The following is a 19,512-nucleotide window of genomic DNA, read 5'->3' on the forward strand; positions in this document are numbered from 1 at the left end:
CCCGGGGCTTAGGGATTTTTTCAAAAAAATATTTTCCGCAGCTTAGGTTTTCGAGGGCTTATTTCTTGTCCTGTGATAAAAAGCCTTCTGTTTCCATCGTCAAAGCTTTCAGGGGAGCATTTGCAACTGGTTGGCACCATTTTTGAGTGAATTGCCAAAAGTCAGATTTTTGCTGAAATCGTGACCCCGGGGCTTAGGGATTTTTTCAAAAAAATATTTTCCGCCGGTTAAGTTGTTGAGGGCTGATTTCTTGTCCTATGATAAAAAGCCTTCTGTATCGACTGCCAAACCTTTCAGGGGAGCATTTGCAACGTGCTGGCACCATTTTTGAGTGAATTGCCAAAAGTCAGATTTTTGCTGAAATTGTGACCCCGGGGCTTAGGGATTTTTTCAAAAAAATATTTTCCGCCGGTTAAGTTGTTTAGGGCTGATTTCTTGTCCTGTGATAAAAAGCCTTCTGTTTCCATCGCCAAACCTTTCCGGGGAGCATTTGCAACTGGTTGGCACCATTTTTGAGTGAATTGCCAAAAGTCAGATTTTTGCTGAAATTGTGACCCCGGGGTTTAGGGATTTTTTCAAAAAAATATTTTCCGCAGGTTAGGTTTTCGAGGGCTGATTTCTTGTCCTGTGATAAAAAGCCTTCGGTTTCCATCGCCAAAGCTTTCAGGGGAGCCTTTGCAACCTGTTAGCACCATTTTTGAGTGAATTGCCAAAAGTCAGATTTTTGCTGAAATTGTGACCCCGGGGCTTAGGGATTTTTTCGAAAAAAAATTTCCGCCGGTTAAGTTGTTGAGGGCTGATTTCTTGTCCTGTGATAAAAAGCCTTCTGTTTCCATCGTCAAAGCTTTCAGGGGAGCATTTGCAACCGGTTGGCACCATTTTTGAGTGAATTGCCAAAAGTCAGATTTTTGCTGAAATTGTGACCCCGGGGCTTAGGGATTTTTTCAAAAAAATATTTTCCGCCGGTTAAGTTGTTGAGGGCTGATTTTTTGTCCTGTGATAAAAAGCCTGATGTTTCCATCGTCAAAGCTTTCAGGGGAGCATTTGCAACCGGTTGGCACCATTTTTGAGTGAATTGCCAAAAGTCAGATTTTGGCTGAAATTGAGACCCCGGGGCTTAGGGATTTTTTCAAAAAAATATTTTACGCCAGTTAAGTTGTTGAGGGCTGATTTCTTGTCCTGTGATAAAAAGCCTTCTGTTTCGACTGCCAAAGCTTTCAGGGGAGCATTTGCAACCGGTTGGCACCATTTTGGAGTGAATTGCCAAAAGTCAGATTTTTGCTGAAATTGTGACCCCGGGGCTTAGGGATTTTTTCAAAAAAATATTTTCCGCAGCTTAGGTTTTCGAGGGCTTATTTCTTGTCCTGTGATAAAAAGCCTTCTGTTTCCATCGTCAAAGCTTTCAGGGGAGCATTTGCAACTGGTTGGCACCATTTTTGAGTGAATTGCCAAAAGTCAGATTTTTGCTGAAATCGTGACCCCGGGGCTTAGGGATTTTTTCAAAAAAATTTTTTCCGCCGGTTAAGTTGTTGAGGGCTGATTTCTTGTCCTATGATAAAAAGCCTTCTGTATCGACTGCCAAACCTTTCAGGGGAGCATTTGCAACGTGCTGGCACCATTTTTGAGTGAATTGCCAAAAGTCAGATTTTTGCTGAAATTGTGACCCCGGGGCTTAGGGATTTTTTCAAAAAAATATTTTCCGCCGGTTAAGTTGTTTAGGGCTGATTTCTTGTCCTGTGATAAAAAGCCTTCTGTTTCCATCGCCAAACCTTTCCGGGGAGCATTTGCAACTGGTTGGCACCATTTTTGAGTGAATTGCCAAAAGTCAGATTTTTGCTGAAATTGTGACCCCGGGGTTTAGGGATTTTTTCAAAAAAATATTTTCCGCAGGTTAGGTTTTCGAGGGCTGATTTCTTGTCCTGTGATAAAAAGCCTTCGGTTTCCATCGCCAAAGCTTTCAGGGGAGCCTTTGCAACCTGTTAGCACCATTTTTGAGTGAATTGCCAAAAGTCAGATTTTTGCTGAAATTGTGACCCCGGGGCTTAGGGATTTTTTCGAAAAAAAATTTCCGCCGGTTAAGTTGTTGAGGGCTGATTTCTTGTCCTGTGATAAAAAGCCTTCGGTTTCCATCGTCAAAGCTTTCAGGGGAGCATTTGCAACCGGTTGGCACCATTTTTGATTGAATTACCAAAAGTCAGATTTTTGCTGATATTGTGACCCCGGGGCTTAGGGATTTTTTCAAAAAAATATTTTCCGCCGGTTAATTTGTTGAGGGCTGATTTCTTGTCCTGTGATAAAAAGCCTTCTGTTTCCATAGCCAAAGCATTCAGGGGAGCCTTTGCAACTTACTAGCACCATTTTTGAGTGAATTGCCAAAAGTCAGATTTTTGCTGAAATTGTGACCCCGGGGCTTAGGGATTTTTTCAAAAAAATATTTTCCGCCGGTTAATTTGTTGAGGGCTGATTTCTTGTCCTGTGATAAAAAGCCTTCTGTTTCCATCGTCAAAGCTTTCAGGGGAGCATTTGCAACCGGTTGGCACCATTTTTGAGTGAATTGCCAAAAGTCAGATTTTTGCTGAAATTGTGACCCCGGGGCTTAGGGATTTTTTCAAAAAAATATTTTCCGCCGGTTAAGTTGTTGAGGGCTGATTTTTTGTCCTGTGATAAAAAGCCTGATGTTTCCATCGTCAAAGCTTTCAGGGGAGCATTTGCAACCGGTTGGCACCATTTTTGAGTGAATTGCCAAAAGTCAGATTTTGGCTGAAATTGAGACCCCGGGGCTTAGGGATTTTTTCAAAAAAATATTTTACGCCAGTTAAGTTGTTGAGGGCTGATTTCTTGTCCTGTGATAAAAAGCCTTCTGTTTCGACTGCCAAAGCTTTCAGGGGAGCATTTGCAACCGGTTGGCACCATTTTTGAGTGAATTGCCAAAAGTCAGATTTTTGCTGAAATTGTGACCCCGGGGCTTAGGGATTTTTTCAAAAAAATATTTTCCGCAGCTTAGGTTTTCGAGGGCTTATTTCTTGTCCTGTGATAAAAAGCCTTCTGTTTCCATCGTCAAAGCTTTCAGGGGAGCATTTGCAACTGGTTGGCACCATTTTTGAGTGAATTGCCAAAAGTCAGATTTTTGCTGAAATCGTGACCCCGGGGCTTAGGGATTTTTTCAAAAAAATATTTTCCGCCGGTTAAGTTGTTGAGGGCTGATTTCTTGTCCTATGATAAAAAGCCTTCTGTATCGACTGCCAAACCTTTCAGGGGAGCATTTGCAACGTGCTGGCACCATTTTTGAGTGAATTGCCAAAAGTCAGATTTTTGCTGAAATTGTGACCCCGGGGCTTAGGGATTTTTTCAAAAAAATATTTTCCGCCGGTTAAGTTGTTTAGGGCTGATTTCTTGTCCTGTGATAAAAAGCCTTCTGTTTCCATCGCCAAACCTTTCCGGGGAGCATTTGCAACTGGTTGGCACCATTTTTGAGTGAATTGCCAAAAGTCAGATTTTTGCTGAAATTGTGACCCCGGGGTTTAGGGATTTTTTCAAAAAAATATTTTCCGCAGGTTAGGTTTTCGAGGGCTGATTTCTTGTCCTGTGATAAAAAGCCTTCGGTTTCCATCGCCAAAGCTTTCAGGGGAGCATTTGCAACGTGCTGGCACCATTTTTGAGTGAATTGCCAAAAGTCAGATTTTTGCTGAAATTGTGACCCCGGGGCTTAGGGATTTTTTCGAAAAAAAATTTCCGCCGGTTAAGTTGTTGAGGGCTGATTTCTTGTCCTGTGATAAAAAGCCTTCTGTTTCCATCGCCAAACCTTTCCGGGGAGCATTTGCAACTGGTTGGCACCATTTTTGAGTGAATTGCCAAAAGTCAGATTTTTGCTGAAATTGTGACCCCGGGGTTTAGGGATTTTTTCAAAAAAATATTTTCCGCAGGTTAGGTTTTCGAGGGCTGATTTTTTGTCCTGTGATAAAAAGCCTTCGGTTTCCATCGCCAAAGCTTTCAGGGGAGCCTTTGCAACCTGTTAGCACCATTTTTGAGTGAATTGCCAAAAGTCAGATTTTTGCTGAAATTGTGACCCCGGGGCTTAGGGATTTTTTCGAAAAAAAATTTCCGCCGGTTAAGTTGTTGAGGGCTGATTTCTTGTCCTGTGATAAAAAGCCTTCTGTTTCCATCGTCAAAGCTTTCAGGGGAGCATTTGCAACCGGTTGGCACCATTTTTGATTGAATTACCAAAAGTCAGATTTTTGCTGATATTGTGACCCCGGGGCTTAGGGATTTTTTCAAAAAAATATTTTCCGCCGGTTAATTTGTTGAGGGCTGATTTCTTGTCCTGTGATAAAAAGCCTTCTGTTTCCATAGCCAAAGCATTCAGGGGAGCCTTTGCAACTTACTAGCACCATTTTTGAGTGAATTGCCAAAAGTCAGATTTTTGCTGAAATTGTGCCCCCGGGGCTTAGGGATTTTTTCAAAATAATATTTTCCGCAGGTTTGGTTTTTGAGGGCTGATTTCTTGTCCTGTGATAAAAAGCCTTCTGTTTCGACTGCCAAACCTTTCACGGGAGCATTTGCAACGTGCTGGCACCATTTTTGAGTGAATTGCCAAAAGTCAGATTTTTGCTGAAATTGTGAGCCCGGGGCTTAGGGATTTTTTCAAAAAAATATTTTCCGCCGGTTAAGTTGTTGAGGGCTGATATCTTGTCCTGTGATAAAAAGCCTTCTGTTTCCATCGCCAAACCTTTCCGGGGAGCATTTGCAACTGGTTGGCACCATTTTTGAGTGAATTGCCAAAAGTCAGATTTTTGCTGAAATTGTGACCCCGGGGCTTAGGGATTTTTTTAAAAAAATATTTTCCGCAGGTTAAGTTATTGAGGGCTGATTTCTTGTCCTGTGATAAAAAGCCTTCTGTTTCCATCGTCAAAGCTTTCAGGGGAGCATTTGCAACCGGTTGGCACCATTTTTGAGTGAATTGCCAAAAGTCAGATTTTTGCTGAAATTGTGACCCCGGGGCTTAGGGATTTTTTCGAAAAAAAATTTCCGCCGGTTAAGTTGTTGAGGGCTGATTTCTTGTCCTGTGATAAAAAGCCTTCTGTTTCCATAGCCAAAGCATTCAGGGGAGCCTTTGCAACCTACTAGCACCATTTTTGAGTGAATTGCCAAAAGTCAGATTTTTGCTGAAATTGTGACCCCGGGGCTTAGGGATTTTTTCAAAAAAATATTTTCCGCAGGTTAAGTTATTGAGGGCTGATTTCTTGTCCTGTGATAAAAAGCCTTCTGTTTCCATCGTCAAAGCTTTCAGGGGAGCATTTGCAACCGGTTGGCACCAATTTTGAGTGAATTGCCAAAAGTCAGATTTTTGCTGAAATTGTGACCCCGGGGCTTAGGGATTTTTTCAAAAAAATATTTTCCGCCGGTTAAGTTGTTGAGGGCTGATTTCTTGTCCTGTGATAAAAAGCCTTCTGTTTCCATCGTCAAAGCTTTCAGGGGAGCATTTGCAACCGGTTGGCACCATTTTTGAGTGAATTGCCAAAAGTCAGATTTTGGCTGAAATTGAGACCCCGGGGCTTAGGGATTTTTTCAAAAAAATATTTTCCGCCGGTTAAGTTGTTTAGGGCTGATTTCTTGTCCTGTGATAAAAACCCTTCTGTTTCGATCGCCAAACCTTTCCGGGGAGCATTTGCAACTGGTTGGCACCATTTTTGAGTGAATTGCCAAAAGTCAGATTTTTGCTGAAATTGTGACCCCGGGGTTTAGGGATTTTTTCAAAAAAATATTTTCCGCAGGTTAGGTTTTCGAGGGCTGATTTCTTGTCCTGTGATAAAAAGCCTTCGGTTTCCATTGCCAAAGCTTTCAGGGGAGCCTTTGCAACCTGTTAGCACCATTTTTGAGTGAATTGCCAAAAGTCAGATTTTTGCTGAAATTGTGACCCCGGGGCTTAGGGATTTTTTCGGAAAAAAAATTCCGCCGGTTAAGTTGTTGAGGGCTGATTTCTTGTCCTGTGATAAAAAGCCTTCTGTTTCCATCGTCAAAGCTTTCAGGGGAGCATTTGCAACCGGTTGGCACCATTTTTGATTGAATTACCAAAAGTCAGATTTTTGCTGATATTGTGACCCCGGGGCTTAGGGATTTTTTCAAAAAAATATTTTCCGCCGGTTAATTTGTTGAGGGCTGATTTCTTGTCCTGTGATAAAAAGCCTTCTGTTTCCATAGCCAAAGCATTCAGGGGAGCCTTTGCAACCTACTAGCACCATTTTTGAGTGAATTGCCAAAAGTCAGATTTTTGCTGAAATTGTGCCCCCGGGGCTTAGGGATTTTTTCAAAATAATATTTTCCACAGGTTAGGTTTTTGAGGGCTGATTTCTTGTCCTGTGATAAAAAGCCTTCTGTTTCGACTGCCAAACCTTTCACGGGAGCATTTGCAACGTGCTGGCACCATTTTTGAGTGAATTGCCAAAAGTCAGATTTTTGCTGAAATTGTGAGCCCGGGGCTTAGGGATTTTTTCAAAAAAATATTTTCCGCCGGTTAAGTTGTTGAGGACTGATATCTTGTCCTGTGATAAAAAGCCTTCTGTTTCCATCGCCAAACCTTTCCGGGGAGCATTTGCAACTGGTTGGCACCATTTTTGAGTGAATTGCCAAAAGTCAGATTTTTGCTGAAATTGTGACCCCGGGGCTTAGGGATTTTTTCAAAAAAATATTTTCCGCAGGTTAAGTTATTGAGGGCTGATTTCTTGTCCTGTGATAAAAAGCCTTCTGTTTCCATCGTCAAAGCTTTCAGGGGAGCATTTGCAACCGGTTGGCACCATTTTTGAGTGAATTGCCAAAAGTCAGATTTTTGCTGAAATTGTGACCCCGGGGCTTAGGGATTTTTTCAAAAAAATATTTTCCGCCGGTTAAGTTGTTGAGGGCTGATTTCTTGTCCTGTGATAAAAAGCCTTCTGTTTCCATCGTCAAAGCTTTCAGGGGAGCATTTGCAACCGGTTGCCACCATTTTTCAGTGAATTGCCAAAAGTCAGATTTTTGCTGAAATTGTGCCCCCGGGGCTTAGGGATTTTTTCAAAATAATATTTTCCGCAGGTTAGGTTTTTGAGGGCTGATTTCTTGTCCTGTGATAAAAAGCCTTCTGTTTCGACTGCCAAAGCTTTCAGGGGAGCATTTGCAACCGGTTGGCACCATTTTTGAGTGAATTGCCAAAAGTCAGATTTTTGCTGAAATTGTGACCCCGGGGCTTAGGGATTTTTTCAAAAAAATATTTTCCGCCGGTTAAGTTGCTTAGGGCTGATTTCTTGTCCTGTGATAAAAAGCCTTCTGTTTCCATCGCCAAACCTTTCCGGGGAGCATTTGCAACTGGTTGGCACCATTTTTGAGTGAATTGCCAAAAGTCAGATTTTTGCTGAAATTGTGACCCCGGGGTTTAGGGATTTTTTCAAAAAAATATTTTCCGCAGGTTAGGTTTTCGAGGGCTGATTTCTTGTCCTGTGATAAAAAGCCTTCGGTTTCCATCGCCAAAGCTTTCAGGGGAGCCTTTGCAACCTGTTAGCACCATTTTTGAGTGAATTGCCAAAAGTCAGATTTTTGCTGAAATTGTGACCCCGGGGCTTAGGGATTTTTTCGAAAAAAAATTTCCGCCGGTTAAGTTGTTGAGGGCTGATTTCTTGTCCTGTGATAAAAAGCCTTCTGTTTCCATCGTCAAAGCTTTCAGGGGAGCATTTGCAACCGGTTGGCACCATTTTTGATTGAATTACCAAAAGTCAGATTTTTGCTGATATTGTGACCCCGGGGCTTAGGGATTTTTTCAAAAAAATATTTTCCGCCGGTTAATTTGTTGAGGGCTGATTTCTTGTCCTGTGATAAAAAGCCTTCTGTTTCCATAGCCAAAGCATTCAGGGGAGCCTTTGCAACCTACTAGCACCATTTTTGAGTGAATTGCCAAAAGTCAGATTTTTGCTGAAATTGTGACCCCGGGGCTTAGGGATTTTTTCGAAAAAATATTTTCCGCCGGTTAAGTTGTTGAGGGCTGATTTCTTGTCCTATGATAAAAAGCCTTCTGTATCGACTGCCAAACCTTTCAGGGGAGCATTTGCAACGTGCTGGCACCATTTTTGAGTGAATTGCCAAAAGTCAGATTTTTGCTGAAATTGTGACCCCGGGGCTTAGGGATTTTTTCAAAAAAATATTTTCCGCCGGTTAAGTTGTTTAGGGCTGATTTCTTGTCCTGTGATAAAAAGCCTTCTGTTTCCATCGCCAAACCTTTCCGGGGAGCATTTGCAACTGGTTGGCACCATTTTTGAGTGAATTGCCAAAAGTCAGATTTTTGCTGAAATTGTGACCCCGGGGTTTAGGGATTTTTTCAAAAAAATATTTTCCGCAGGTTAGGTTTTCGAGGGCTGATTTCTTGTCCTGTGATAAAAAGCCTTTGGTTTCCATCGCCAAAGCTTTCAGGGGAGCCTTTGCAACCTGTTAGCACCATTTTTGAGTGAATTGCCAAAAGTCAGATTTTTGCTGAAATTGTGACCCCGGGGCTTAGGGATTTTTTCGGAAAAAAAATTCCGCCGGTTAAGTTGTTGAGGGCTGATTTCTTGTCCTGTGATAAAAAGCCTTCTGTTTCCATCGTCAAAGCTTTCAGGGGAGCATTTGCAACCGGTTGGCACCATTTTTGATTGAATTACCAAAAGTCAGATTTTTGCTGATATTGTGACCCCGGGGCTTAGGGATTTTTTCAAAAAAATATTTTCCGCCGGTTAATTTGTTGAGGGCTGATTTCTTGTCCTGTGATAAAAAGCCTTCTGTTTCCATAGCCAAAGCATTCAGGGGAGCCTTTGCAACCTACTAGCACCATTTTTGAGTGAATTGCCAAAAGTCAGATTTTTGCTGAAATTGTGCCCCCGGGGCTTAGGGATTTTTTCAAAAAAATATTTTCCGCAGCTTAGGTTTTTGAGGGCTGATTTCTTGTCCTGTGATAAAAAGCCTTCTGTTTCGACTGCCAAACCTTTCCGGGGAGCATTTGCAACTGGTTGGCACCATTTTTGAGTGAATTGCCAAAAGCCAGATTTTTGCTGAAATTGTGAGCCCGGGGCTTAGGGATTTTTTCAAAAAAATATTTTCCGCCGGTTAAGTTGTTGAGGGCTGATATCTTGTCCTGTGATAAAAAGCCTTCTGTTTCCATCGCCAAACCTTTCCGGGGAGCATTTGCAACTGGTTGGCACCATTTTTGAGTGAATTGCCAAAAGTCAGATTTTTGCTGAAATTGTGACCCCGGGGCTTAGGGATTTTTTCAAAAAAATATTTTCCGCAGGTTAAGTTATTGAGGGCTGATTTCTTGTCCTGTGATAAAAAGCCTTCTGTTTCCATCGTCAAAGCTTTCAGGGGAGCATTTGCAACCGGTTGGCACCATTTTTGAGTGAATTGCCAAAAGTCAGATTTTTGCTGAAATTGTGACCCCGGGGCTTAGGGATTTTTTCAAAAAAATATTTTCCGCCGGTTAAGTTGTTGAGGGCTGATTTCTTGTCCTGTGATAAAAAGCCTTCTGTTTCCATCGTCAAAGCTTTCAGGGGAGCATTTGCAACCGGTTGCCACCATTTTTGAGTGAATTGCCAAAAGTCAGATTTTGGCTGAAATTGAGACCCCGGGGCTTAGGGATTTTTTCAAAAAAATATTTTACGCCAGTTAAGTTGTTGAGGGCTGATTTCTTGTCCTGTGATAAAAAGCCTTCTGTTTCGACTGCCAAAGCTTTCAGGGGAGCATTTGCAACCGGTTGGCACCATTTTTGAGAGTATTGCCAAAAGTCAGATTTTTGCTGAAATTGTGACCCCGGGGCTTAGGGATTTTTTCAAAAAAATATTTTCCGCCGGTTAAGTTGTTTAGGGCTGATTTCTTGTCCTGTGATAAAAAGCCTTCTGTTTCCATCGCCAAACCTTTCCGGGGAGCATTTGCAACTGGTTGGCACCATTTTTGAGTGAATTGCCAAAAGTCAGATTTTTGCTGAAATTGTGACCCCGGGGTTTAGGGATTTTTTCAAAAAAATATTTTCCGCAGGTTAGGTTTTCGAGGGCTGATTTCTTGTCCTGTGATAAAAAGCCTTCGGTTTCCATCGCCAAAGCTTTCAGGGGAGCCTTTGCAACCTGTTAGCACCATTTTTGAGTGAATTGCCAAAAGTCAGATTTTTGCTGAAATTGTGACCCCGGGGCTTAGGGATTTTTTCGAAAAAAAAATTCCGCGGGTAAAGTTGTTGAGGGCTGATTTCTTGTCCTGTGATAAAAAGCCTTCTGTTTCCATCGTCAAAGCTTTCAGGGGAGCATTTGCAACCGGTTGGCACCATTTTTGATTGAATTACCAAAAGTCAGATTTTTGCTGATATTGTGACCCCGGGGCTTAGGGATTTTTTCAAAAAAATATTTTCCGCCGGTTAATTTGTTGAGGGCTGATTTCTTGCCCTGTGATAAAAAGCCTTCTGTTTCCATCGTCAAAGCTTTCAGGGGAGCATTTGCAACCGGTTGGCACCATTTTTGAGTGAATTGCCAAAAGTCAGATTTTTGCTGAAATTGTGACCCCGGGGCTTAGGGATTTTTTCAAAAAAATATTTTCCGCAGGTTAGGTTTTCAAGGGCTTATTTCTTGTCCTGTGATAAAAAGCCTTCTGTTTCCATAGCCAAAGCATTCAGGGGAGCCTTTGCAACCTGCTAGCACCATTTTTGAGTGAATTGCCAAAAGTCAGATTTTTGCTGAAATTGTGCCCCCGGGGCTTAGGGATTTTTTCAAAAAAATATTTTCCGCAGGTTAGGTTTTCAAGGGCTTATTTCTTGTCCTGTGATAAAAAGCCTTCTGTTTCCATAGCCAAAGCATTCAGGGGAGCCTTTGCAACCTGCTAGCACCATTTTTGAGTGAATTGCCAAAAGTCAGATTTTTGCTGAAATTGTGCCCCCGGGGCTTAGGGATTTTTTCAAAAAAATATTTTACGCCAGTTAAGTTGTTGAGGGCTGATTTCTTGTCCTGTGATAAAAAGCCTTCTGTTTCCATCGTCAAAGCTTTCAGGGGAGCATTTGCAACCGGTTGGCACCATTTTTGAGTGAATTGCCAAAAGTCAGATTTTTGCTCAAATTGTGACCCCGGGGGTTAGGGATTTTTTCAAAAAAATATTTTCCGCAGGTTAGGTTTTCGAGGGCTTATTTCTTGTCCTGTGATAAAAAGCCTTCTGTTTCCATCGCCATAGCTTTCAGGGGAGCCTTTGCAACCTGCTAGCACCATTTTTGAGTGAATTGCCAAAAGTCAGATTTTTGCTGAAATTGTGACCCCGGGGCTTAGGGATTTTTTTAAAAAAAATATTTTCCGCCGGTTAAGTTGTTGAGGGCTGATTTCTTGTCCTGTGATAAAAAGCCTTCTGTTTCGACTGCCAAACCTTTCAGGGGAGCATTTGCAACTGGTTGGCACCGTTTTTGAGTGAATTGCCAAAAGTCAGATTTTTGCTGAAATTGTGACCCCGGGGCTTAGGGATTTTTTCAAAAAAAAAATTTCCGCCGGTTAAGTTGTTGAGGGCTGATTTCTTGTCCTGTGATAAAAAGCGTTCTGTTTCCATCGCCAAACCTTTCCGGGGAGCATTTGCAACCTGCTAGCACCATTTTTGAGTGAATTGCTAAAGGTCAGATTTTTGCTGAAATTGTGACCCCGGGGCTTAGGGATTTTTTCAAAAAAATATTTTCCGTAGGTTAGGTTTTCGAGGGCTTATTTCTTGTCCTGTGATAAAAAGCCTTCTGTTTCCATCGCCATAGCTTTCAGGGGAGCCTTTGCAACCTGCTAGCACCATTTTTGAGTGAATTGCCAAAAGTCAGATTTTTGCTGAAATTGTGACCCCGGGGCTTAGGGATTTTTTTAAAAAAAATATTTTCCGCCGGTTAAGTTGTTGAGGGCTGATTTCTTGTCCTGTGATAAAAAGCCTTCTGTTTCGACTGCCAAACCTTTCAGGGGAGCATTTGCAACTGGTTGGCACCGTTTTTGAGTGAATTGCCAAAAGTCAGATTTTTGCTGAAATTGTGACCCCGGGGCTTAGGGATTTTTTCAAAAAAAAAATTTCCGCCGGTTAAGTTGTTGAGGGCTGATTTCTTGTCCTGTGATAAAAAGCGTTCTGTTTCCATCGCCAAACCTTTCCGGGGAGCATTTGCAACCTGCTAGCACCATTTTTGAGTGAATTGCTAAAGGTCAGATTTTTGCTGAAATTGTGACCCCGGGGCTTAGGGATTTTTTCAAAAAAATATTTTCCGTAGGTTAGGTTTTCGAGGGCTTATTTCTTGTCCTGTGATAAAAAAGCTTCTGTTTCCATCGCCAAAGCATTCAGGGGAGCCTTTGCAACCTGCTAGCACCATTTTTGAGTGAATTGCTAAAAGTCAGATTTTTGCTGAAATTGTGACCCCGGGGCTTAGGGATTTTTTCAAAAAAATATTTTCCGCAGGTAAGTTTTTTGATGGCTGATTTCTTGTCCTGTGATAAAAAGCCTTCTGTTTCGACTGCCAAAGCTTTCAGGGGAGCATTTGCAACCGGTTGGCACCATTTTTGAGTGAATTGCCAAAAGTCAGATTTTTGCTCAAATTGTGACCCCGGGGGTTAGGGATTTTTTCAAAAAAATATTATCCGCAGGTTAGGTTTTCGAGGGCTTATTTCCTGTCCTGTGATAAAAAGCCTTCTGTTTCCATCGCCAAAGCTTTCAGGGGAGCCTTTGCAACCTGCTAGCACCATTTTTTAGTGAATTGCCAAAAGTCAGATTTTTGCTGAAATTGTGACCCCGGGGCTTAGGGATTTTTTTTAAAAAAAATTTTCCGCCGGTTAAGTTGTTGAGGGCTGATTTCTTGTCCTGTGATAAAAAGCCTTCTGTTTCGACTGCCAAACCTTTCAGGGGAGCATTTGCAACTGGTTGGCACCGTTTTTGAGTGAATTGCCAAAAGTCAGATTTTTGCTGAAATTGTGACCCCGGGGCTTAGGGATTTTTTCAAAAAAAAAATTTCCGCCGGTTAAGTTGTTGAGGGCAGATTTCTTGTCCTGTGATAAAAAGCGCTCTGTTTCCATCGCCAAACCTTTCCAGGGAGCATTTGCAACCTGCTAGCACCATTTTTGAGTGAATTGCTAAAAGTCAGATTTTTGCTGAAATTGTGACCCCGGGGCTTAGGGATTTTTTCAAAAAAATATTTTCCGTAGGTTAGGTTTTCGAGGGCTTATTTCTTGTCCTGTGATAAAAAAGCTTCTGTTTCCATCGCCAAAGCATTCAGGGGAGCCTTTGCAACCTGCTAGCACCATTTTTGAGTGAATTGCTAAAAGTCAGATTTTTGCTGAAATTGTGACCCCGGGGCTTAGGGATTTTTTCAAAAAAATATTTTCCGCAGGTAAGTTTTTTGATGGCTGATTTCTTGTCCTGTGATAAAAAGCCTTCTGTTTCGACTGCCAAACCTTTCAGGGGAGCATTTGCAACTGGTTGGCACCGTTTTTGAGTGAATTGCCAAAAGTCAGATTTTTGCTGAAATTGTGACCCCGGGGCTTAGGGATTTTTTCAAAAAAATATTTTCCGTAGGTTAGGTTTTCGAGGGCTTATTTCTTGTCCTGTGATAAAAAAGCTTCTGTTTCCATCGCCAAAGCATTCAGGGGAGCCTTTGCAACCTGCTAGCACCATTTTTGAGTGAATTGCTAAAAGTCAGATTTTTGCTGAAATTGTGACCCCGGGGCTTAGGGATTTTTTCAAAAAAATATTTTCCGCAGGTAAGTTTTTTGATGGCTGATTTCTTGTCCTGTGATAAAAAGCCTTCTGTTTCGACTGCCAAAGCTTTCAGGGGAGCATTTGCAACCGGTTGGCACCATTTTTGAGTGAATTGCCATAAGTCAGATTTTTGCTCAAATTGTGACCCCGGGGGTTAGGGATTTTTTCAAAAAAATATTTTCCGCAGGTTAGGTTTTCGAGGGCTTATTTCTTGTCCTGTGATAAAAAGCCTTCTGTTTCCATCGCCATAGCTTTCAGGGGAGCCTTTGCAACCTGCTAGCACCATTTTTGAGTGAATTGCCAAAAGTCAGATTTTTGCTGAAATTGTGACCCCGGGGCTTAGGGATTTTTTTAAAAAAAATATTTTCCGCCGGTTAAGTTGTTGAGGGCTGATTTCTTGTCCTGTGATAAAAAGCCTTCTGTTTCGACTGCCAAACCTTTCAGGGGAGCATTTGCAACTGGTTGGCACCGTTTTTGAGTGAATTGCCAAAAGTCAGATTTTTGCTGAAATTGTGACCCCGGGGCTTAGGGATTTTTTCAAAAAAAAAATTTCCGCCGGTTAAGTTGTTGAGGGCTGATTTCTTGTCCTGTGATAAAAAGCGTTCTGTTTCCATCGCCAAACCTTTCCGGGGAGCATTTGCAACCTGCTAGCACCATTTTTGAGTGAATTGCTAAAGGTCAGATTTTTGCTGAAATTGTGACCCCGGGGCTTAGGGATTTTTTCAAAAAAATATTTTCCGTAGGTTAGGTTTTCGAGGGCTTATTTCTTGTCCTGTGATAAAAAAGCTTCTGTTTCCATCGCCAAAGCATTCAGGGGAGCCTTTGCAACCTGCTAGCACCATTTTTGAGTGAATTGCTATAAGTCAGATTTTTGCTGAAATTGTGACCCCGGGGCTTAGGGATTTTTTCAAAAAAATATTTTCCGCAGGTAAGTTTTTTGATGGCTGATTGCTTGTCCTGTGATAAAAAGCCTTCTGTTTCGACTGCCAAAGCTTTCAGGGGAGCATTTGCAACCGGTTGGCACCATTTTTGAGTGAATTGCCAAAAGTCAGATTTTTGCTCAAATTGTGACCCCGGGGGTTAGGGATTTTTTCAAAAAAATATTATCCGCAGGTTAGGTTTTCGAGGGCTTATTTCCTGTCCTGTGATAAAAAGCCTTCTGTTTCCATCGCCAAAGCTTTCAGGGGAGCCTTTGCAACCTGCTAGCACCATTTTTTAGTGAATTGCCAAAAGTCAGATTTTTGCTGAAATTGTGACCCCGGGGCTTAGGGATTTTTTTTAAAAAAAATTTTCCGCCGGTTAAGTTGTTGAGGGCTGATTTCTTGTCCTGTGATAAAAAGCCTTCTGTTTCGACTGCCAAACCTTTCAGGGGAGCATTTGCAACTGGTTGGCACCGTTTTTGAGTGAATTGCCAAAAGTCAGATTTTTGCTGAAATTGTGACCCCGGGGCTTAGGGATTTTTTCAAAAAAAAAATTTCTGCCGGTTAAGTTGTTGAGGGCAGATTTCTTGTCCTGTGATAAAAAGCCTTCTGTTTCGACTGCCAAACCTTTCAGGGGAGCATTTGCAACCGGTTGGCAACATTTTTGAGTGAATTGCCAGAAGTCAGATTTTTGCTCAAATTGTGACCCCGGGGGTTAGGGATTTTTTCAAAAAAATATTTTCCGCAGGTTAGGTTTTCGAGGGCTTATTTCTTGTCCTGTGATAAAAAGCCTTCTGTTTCGACTGCCAAACCTTTCAGGGGAGCATTTGCAACTGGTTGGCACCGTTTTTGAGTGAATTGCCAAAAGTCAGATTTTTGCTGAAATTGTGACCCCGGGGCTTAGGGATTTTTTCAAAAAAATATTTTCCGTAGGTTAGGTTTTCGAGGGCTTATTTCTTGCCCTGTGATAAAAAAGCTTCTGTTTCCATCGCCAAAGCATTCAGGGGAGCCTTTGCAACCTGCTAGCACTATTTTTGAGTGAATTGCTAAAAGTCAGATTTTTGCTGAAATTGTGACCCCGGGGCTTAGGGATTTTTTCAAAAAAATATTTTCCGCAGGTAAGTTTTTTGATGGCTGATTTCTTGTCCTGTGATAAAAAGCCTTCTGTTTCGACTGCCAAAGCTTTCAGGGGAGCATTTGCAACATGCTGGCACCATTTTTGAGTGAATAGCCAAAAGTCAGATTTTTGCTGAAATTGTGACCCCGGGGCTTAGGGATTTTTTCAAAAAAATATTTTCCGCAGCTTAGGTTTTCGAGGGCTTATTTCTTGTCCTGTGATAAAAAGCCTTCTGTTTCCATCGTCAAAGCTTTCAGGGGAGCATTTGCAACCGGTTGGCACCATTTTTGAGTGAATTGCCAAAAGTCAGATTTTTGCTGAAATTGTGACCCCGGGGCTTAGGGATTTTTTTAAAAAAAATATTTTCCGCCGGTTAAGTTGTTGAGGGCTTATTTCTTGTCCTGTGATAAAAAAGTTTCTGTTTCCATCGCCAAAGCATTCAGGGGAGCCTTTGCAACCTGCTAGCACCATTTTTGAGTGAATTGCTAAAAGTCAGATTTTTGCTGAAATTGTGACCCCGGGGCTTAGGGATTTTTTCAAAAAAATATTTTCCGCAGGTAAGTTTTTTGATGGCTGATTTCTTGTCCTGTGATAAAAAGCCTTCTGTTTCGACTGCCAAAGCTTTCAGGGGAGCATTTGCAACCGGTTGGCACCATTTTTGAGTGAATTGCCAAAAGTCAGATTTTTGCTGAAATTGAGACCCCGGGGCTTAGGGATTTTTTCAAAAAAATATTTTACGCCAGTTAAGTTGTTGAGGGCTGATTTCTTGTCCTGTGATAAAAAGCCTTCTGTTTCCATCGTCAAAGCTTTCAGGGGAGCATTTGCAACCGGTTGGCACCATTTTTGAGTGAATTGCCAAAAGCCAGATTTTTGCTCAAATTGTGACCCCGGGGGTTAGGGATTTTTTCAAAAAAATATTTTCCGCAGGTTAGGTTTTCGAGGGCTTATTTCTTGTCCTGTGATAAAAAGCCTTCTCTTTCCATCGCAAAACCTTTCCGGGGAGCATTTGCAACTGGTTGGCACCATTTTTGAGTGAATTGCCAAAAGTCAGATTTTTGCTGAAATCGTGACCCCGGGGCTTAGGGATTTTTTCAAAAAAATATTTTCCGCCGGTTAAGTTGTTGAGGGCTGATTTCTTGTCCTATGATAAAAAGCCTTCTGTATCGACTGCCAAACCTTTCAGGGGAGCATTTGCAACTTGCAGGCACCATTTTTGAGTGAATTGCCAAAAGTCAGATTTTTGCTGAAATTGTGACCCCGGGGCTTAGGGATTTTTTCAAAAAAATATTTTCCGCCGGTTAAGTTGTTTAGGGCTGATTTCTTGTCCTGTGATAAAAAGCCTTCTGTTTCCATCGCCAAACCTTTCCGGGGAGCATTTGCAACTGGTTGGCACCATTTTTGAGTGAATTGCCAAAAGTCAGATTTTTGCTGAAATTGTGACCCCGGGGCTTAGGGATTTTTTCAAAAAAATATTTTCCGCAGGTTAGGTTTTCAAGGGCTTATTTCTTGTCCTGTGATAAAAAGCCTTCTGTTTCCATAGCCAAAGCATTCAGGGGAGCCTTTGCAACCTGCTAGCACCATTTTTGAGTGAATTGCCAAAAGTCAGATTTTTGCTGAAATTGTGCCCCCGGGGCTTAGGAATTTTTTCAAAATAATATTTTCCGCAGGTTAGGTTTTTGTGAGCTGATTTCTTGTCCTGTGATAAAAAGCCTTCTGTTTCGACTGCCAAATCTTTCAGGGGAGCATTTGCAACGTGCTGGCACCATTTTTGAGTGAATTGCCAAAAGTCAGATTTTTGCTGAAATTGTGAGCCCGGGGCTTAGGGATTTTTTCAAAAAAATATTTTCCGCCGGTTAAGTTGTTTAGGGCTGATTTCTTGTCCTGTGATAAAAAGCCTTCTGTTTCCATCGCCAAACCTTTCCGGGGAGCATTTGCAACTGGCTGGCACCATTTTTGAGTGAATTGCCAAAAGTCAGATTTTTGCTGAAATTGTGACCCCGGTCCTTAGGGATTTTTTCAAAAAAATATTTTCCGCCGGTTAAGTTGTTGAGGGCGGATTTCTTGTCCTGTGATAAAAAGCCTTCTGTTTCCATCGTCAAAGCTTTCAGGGGAGCATTTGCAACCGGTTGGCACCATTTTTGAGTGAATTGCCAAAAGTCAGATTTTTGCTGAAATTGTGACCCCGGGGCTTAGGGATTTTTTCAAAAAAATATTTTCCGCAGGTTAGGTTTTCAAGGGCTTATTTCTTGTCCTGTGATAAAAAGCCTTCTGTTTCCACAGCCAAAGCATTCAGGGGAGCCTTTGCAACCTGCTAGCACCATTTTTGAGTGAATTGCCAAAAGTCAGATTTTTGCTGAAATTGTGCCCCCGGGGCTTAGGGATTTTTTCAAAAAAATATTTTCCGCCGGTTAAGTTGTTGAGGGCTGATTTCTTGTCCTGTGATAAAAAGCCTTCTGTTTCCATCGCAAAACCTTTGCGGGGAGCATTTGCAACTGGTTGGCACCATTTTTGAGTGAATTGCAAATAGTCAGATTTTTGCTGAAATTGAGACCCCGGGGCTTAGGGATTTTTTCAAAAAAATATTTTCCGCAGCTTAGGTTTTCGAGGGCTTATTTCTTGTCCTGTGATAAAAAGCCTTCTGTTTCCATCGTCAAAGCTTTCAGGGGAGCATTTGCAACCGGTTGGCACCATTTTTGAGTGAATTGCCAAAAGTCAGATTTTTGCTGAAATTGTGACCCCGGGGCTTAGGGATTTTTTTAAAAAAAATATTTTCCGCCGGTTAAGTTGTTGAGGGCTTATTTCTTGTCCTGTGATAAAAAAGTTTCTGTTTCCATCGCCAAAGCATTCAGGGGAGCCTTTGCAACCTGCTAGCACCATTTTTGAGTGAATTGCTAAAAGTCAGATTTTTGCTGAAATTGTGACCCCGGGGCTTAGGGATTTTTTCAAAAAAATATTTTCCGCAGGTAAGTTTTTTGATGGCTGATTTCTTGTCCTGTGATAAAAAGCCTTCTGTTTCGACTGCCAAAGCTTTCAGGGGAGCATTTGCAACCGGTTGGCACCATTTTTGAGTGAATTGCCAAAAGTCAGATTTTTGCTGAAATTGAGACCCCGGGGCTTAGGGATTTTTTCAAAAAAATATTTTACGCCAGTTAAGTTGTTGAGGGCTGATTTCTTGTCCTGTGATAAAAAGCCTTCTGTTTCCATCGTCAAAGCTTTCAGGGGAGCATTTGCAACCGGTTGGCACCATTTTTGAGTGAATTGCCAAAAGCCAGATTTTTGCTCAAATTGTGACCCCGGGGGTTAGGGATTTTTTCAAAAAAATATTTTCCGCAGGTTAGGTTTTCGAGGGCTTATTTCTTGTCCTGTGATAAAAAGCCTTCTCTTTCCATCGCAAAACCTTTCCGGGGAGCATTTGCAACTGGTTGGCACCATTTTTGAGTGAATTGCCAAAAGTCAGATTTTTGCTGAAATCGTGACCCCGGGGCTTAGGGATTTTTTCAAAAAAATATTTTCCGCCGGTTAAGTTGTTGAGGGCTGATTTCTTGTCCTATGATAAAAAGCCTTCTGTATCGACTGCCAAACCTTTCAGGGGAGCATTTGCAACTTGCAGGCACCATTTTTGAGTGAATTGCCAAAAGTCAGATTTTTGCTGAAATTGTGACCCCGGGGCTTAGGGATTTTTTCAAAAAAATATTTTCCGCCGGTTAAGTTGTTTAGGGCTGATTTCTTATCCTGTGATAAAAAGCCTTCTGT

This window comes from Podarcis liolepis, assembly GCF_965112155.1.
Source record: "Podarcis liolepis genome assembly, chromosome: 11".
Taxonomy (NCBI): domain Eukaryota; kingdom Metazoa; phylum Chordata; class Lepidosauria; order Squamata; family Lacertidae; genus Podarcis; species Podarcis liolepis.